Source organism: Phascolarctos cinereus, unplaced genomic scaffold, assembly GCF_003287225.1.
Source record: "Phascolarctos cinereus isolate Bilbo 61053 unplaced genomic scaffold, phaCin_HiC Scaffold_2;HRSCAF=192, whole genome shotgun sequence".
Taxonomy (NCBI): Eukaryota; Metazoa; Chordata; class Mammalia; order Diprotodontia; family Phascolarctidae; genus Phascolarctos; species Phascolarctos cinereus.
This window is the reverse complement of record NW_027555625.1, coordinates 49,619,141-49,623,869: the sequence shown is the minus strand read 5'-3', so window position 1 is coordinate 49,623,869 and position 4,729 is coordinate 49,619,141. Positions and strand designations below refer to the sequence as shown.

Genomic DNA, 4,729 nt, shown 5'->3' with positions numbered 1-4,729 from the left:
AATAGCTGTTTTCTTTTAAATATTTTTAAATTTAAATTTTATTTTTATAAATGTTTTTATTGATGTCTTTTTTTTTACATTAGTATAGTCTTCCCCTGTATCCCTGCCCCACCCAGAGAACCATCTCATATAACAATTAAAGAAAAAAATAGGAGAGGAAAAAATATCAGCACAATTGATCAATACGTTGAAAAAAATCTAAAAATATATGTAATACCTTTGGACCTCACACCTCCATGAAGGAGTGGGGGGTTTAGATAAATGTTTTCATTAGGAAATAGCAGTTAACTAGGTCTATGTTCCAAAAAGATCATAAAAAAGGGGGAAAGGACCTACATGTACAAAAATATTTATAGCAGCTCTTTTTGTGATGGCAGTGAATTGGAAACTGAGGGTATGCCCATGTTAATAGGACCGGAACTGGCCTCTAACCTGTGAATGGCTGGAGCCAGACAAAACAGGCTAGAAGTAGGTGTGTCAGGAATCAAGTAGCTGTTTAACTTCAGAGTGAGGAAAATGCTTGCAATGGAAGCCCCCCTAAGTAAGAGGACTTAACACATTGGGACAAAGGCAGTGCTTATATACATAAAAAGCCACAAGGGGGCTGGACCACAACACAATCATTCTTAGGTCTGGAGTAGCAGTTCCCACGGCAGGCTCATGCATGGACAATGCGAGCATTACTGGGTCCTGTGGGAACGGTTCTTAGATTGATTGTCTCAAGTCTTAAGGGTCTTTGAGCCTTGTGATCATTTAGCAGGGTACAGAACCAGGGTTACTGCGGCAGGAACAGACGTGCAGTACCTGGTTTGATTCACTTGGCAGTTATACAAGCACAGGAATTCAGGAATTGTAGGCACGTCAGGAGATGTGATGAATGACTTTAGATTACGTCACATCAGCTGTTCCTGGCTCCCAGATCCCTGGGAAATAAAGGGGAGCTCCAACAAATCTAAACAGATATTGATTGATATGAAAATTATAAATCCCTCAGTCAACACCTGGTACTGGTCAAAGCAATACATTTTGTGAGAGGGTGAGATCATCATGAGCACAAAGGATTGGTGTTATATCAAGCTCAGGTGCAGCCTGCTTACTGGGCCTTAGCCCTGGGAAACACGGTGTCTCCAAATATCTTGCATCCATCAATGGGGAAACGGCTGAACGAGTTATGGTATATAAATGTTATGGAATAAATACCATTGTGCTATAAGAAATGATGAGCAGGCAGATTTTAGAAAAACCTAGAAAGTCTTACATGAAATGAAGTGAGCAGAAACAGGAGAACGTTGTACACAGTAACAGCCATGTTGTGCAATGACCAACTTTGATAGACTCAGCTCTTCTCAGCAATACAAAGATCTCAGATAGTTCTAAAAAACTCGATGGAAAATGCTATCCACGAGTAGACCCCAAGATAACAAGGATCAAAAGGAAAACTTCAAATGAAAATCTTACCGTTGTTGAAGGAGAATGTTGAAGCAACACAGTTACATGACAGCCCTACTACAAAAAACAGCATGCAGTTGAATGTTGCACACCAAAAAAACCTACAAAAAAGTCACACTAATGAGGCCTCCAAGAACATGAACACTCTTACACCGAAGGAATCAATGACTGATGACGATCTCTAAGGTGAAAGTAATACAAAGAACACTCAAATAAGTTCAGGAATAACTTCATCAAGTGAGATTTCTTTTTCTCTTTTGAAATTTTCTGATATGAATTTTTATATAGAAACCACCAGCTTTGAAGATAGTTTAAGTAGTTTTCCATCACCTGAAGTATTCAAGGGAGAAGAGTTTTTAGATATTAATAATTCCACTACTGAAGACTATCTCAAATTCAAGACTTCTGCTTTTCTGGATACCAGCAGAGTAGCGGCTATAGAGAACATGCAGCAATTTTCAAATCTTTCAGCAATTTTAGATAATTCCACTTGTAAAATTTTGCCTGAAACAGAAAAAACTCCAGATGTCAAGACCAAGCAAAACAAATTCCTCTCTCTCCCTTGGTAAGAAAAATAGAGGATTTCTGACAAGCTCTCCATCATCAGAGACAGGCAAGTTTGAGATTAATTTGTCCCCAGTACAAAAATTATCTTCAGAAGGGGAATTAAATCCAAATACAAGTAATTATATATATTCAGATGAAATTGTTGCTGCGTCAAGTTCAGAAGAAGAAAAAGATTCTTGGGAGGCTCAATGCACTGCATCTGAAATATGCTGCATTATTAAATCATCACCAAGAAATAGATGCACAGAGATGTTTCATTGCTATCCTAAAGGAGCGTCTAAAGGTGTGATAAATGAGCCAGTGGACAAGGAGAGATTAAAAACTAGGGGGAGAATGAACACTATTGAAAACATAAACACGCAGTGGAGAGAGGAGCAAACAAACTCCTCTTTCACCATTGGTGAGAAAAATATGGGATCACTGGGAAGCTTTCCATCAACAGAGACAGGCAAGTTTGAGGCTCCATGTCTCATATCAGAAATGTGCTGTGTTGTCAGAACATCACCACAAATTAGATACACAGAGATGTCATGTAGCCCACCTAAAGAATGTGTAAAGATATGGTCAAGAAGCAAGTGGATAAAGAAAAATTAAAAACTAAGGGGAGCGTGGATACAATTGAAGGGACAAGCAACCAATGGAGAGAAGAGGTGATGGAATCAAGGGCTCAAGTAGAGAGAGCTGTCACTGCCAAGGTTTCACGTACTACATCTGAAGTATGCTGTATTGTTAAAACATCACCAAGAATGAAACACATGAAGATGCCACGTTGCCCTCCCAAAAGAGTGCCTAAAGATATCATAATGACAGGTGAGTATGATGACAGCTTATCATTGCCATTCAAGATTAGCATATGAAGAGAAGCCTGAATTTACCTGACTGAAATGAGTGGCAGTGATCCTGGTCTAGATTCTCAACGAGAAGTACCTCTGTGGCTATGCTAGATATATTTCTTTCCAGATTCAGATGATCTGTTAAAAAGTTTTCACCTTTTCCTTTTGGTCTGTTAAATAAGCTTCTTCTCTTTACCATGCTGTTACAGGATGCCATTTGCTTTGAAAAGGAAAACTGAATTTATGTGTAGCTGAAATTGGAAGGTGATATCAGTGTGCACCAAACCAAAAGATGTTTGCTTATGGAGTAGGCACTGGGTAGTTATGTAAGGTCCTTTGTTTTTGGTGTCTGCTTAATAAATATATTAAGTAGCTTTAAAAAAAAAAAGAAAGAAAGAAAATGCTATCCACATCCAGAGAAAGAACTATGGAGTCTGAATACAGATTGAAGCATACTATTTTCTCTTTTCTTTCTTGTTTTTTCTTTCTCATGGTCTTTCCCTTTTGTTCTGATTCTTCTTTCACAACATGAATAATGTGGAAATATGTTTAATATGATTGTACATGTACAACCTATATCAGATTGCAAGCCATCTTGGAGAAGGAGGTGGGGAGGGAGAGGAGGGAGAAAAAAATTTGGAACTCAAAATCTTATTAAAGTGAATGTTGAAGAAAATTATCTTTACATGTAATCAGAAAAAATAAAATACTAATAAGTGGGGTGGAAATCACATATCCCACTCCAACTTCAATAAGCTGGCCTTCATTTGCCAGCCTTGTTTCACTCAGGGATGCTATTTGGATGTGATACCTGCTGAGGTCTCTCGCATAGATTTTGTGTTGTCTATAAGTATGCTCACATTCCATGTACCAATGATGAACGGAATCTTTGCAGAAGTTTTTGTACACTTATTTTTGTGTTTTGACCACAGGGTGGGATCCCTTCCTGCCAAGGTAAGTAAGCCAGGATTGGATAAGCAGACAATTTTTAGGGCACCTTCTCTCTCTCTTTTTAAAAAAAGTAATTAATTTTTTGTTTTCAACATTTACTTTTATAAGATTTTGAGTTTAAAATTTTCCTCCACCCCAAGACAGCATGCAATCTGATGTAGGCTATACACTACAATCATATTAAATATATTTCCACATTAGTCATGTTGTGAAAGAAGAATCAGAACAAAAGGGAAAAACCATGAGAAAGAAAAGATGACTGGTGATGGCTCGAGATTCAGGGAATGACCTTGGTGTCTTCAATGTCTAACCAAACTCTAAGCACTCCATAGCACCTACTTCAGCTGCCTTCATGGCCAAGGGAGCAAATTATTCTCATCCACCCATTACACCAGGGGAAGTCTTCACAAACTTGGGGTGGTCCCCTCCCTAACTCATTGACCAGTTTGAGACCCTTCAGTTACCCTTAACGTGGTTTAGCCAGTCTGCCGAAATGGTTTACCAGGGTGTGAAGGTCCGCTGCTGACTTCATTGTTATATACCTGTGAAACCTGGACAGTATACCAGAACTATGCTAGGAAACTGAATTGCTTCCATTTGAATTGTCTTAGAAAGATTCTGAAGATCACCTGATAGGATAAGATACCAGACACTGAGGTCCTTTCTCGAACTAAACTGCCAAGCATTCAAACTCTACTGCAGAGAACACAGCTCAGATGGGCTGGCCACATTGTTTGAATGCCAAACGTAAGGCTTGTTAAAAAGACCATTTTATGGAGAACTCCCACAGGGCAAGCACTCACATGGTGGTCAGAAAAAGTGATACAAGGACACTATCAAGGTCTCTCTTAAGAACTTTGGAATTGATTGTGTGACATGGGAGACCCTGGCATAGGACTGTCCAGCATGGTGTGCCCTCATCAGAGAAG

General features: G+C 38.9%; 1 pseudogene; it reads left to right on the top strand.

Moving 5' to 3' along the window:
* Nucleotides 1-525: 525 nt before the first annotated feature.
* Nucleotides 526-4,326, top strand: LOC110210519 (meiosis-specific kinetochore protein-like; annotated as a pseudogene).
* Nucleotides 4,327-4,729: the final 403 nt, after the last annotated feature.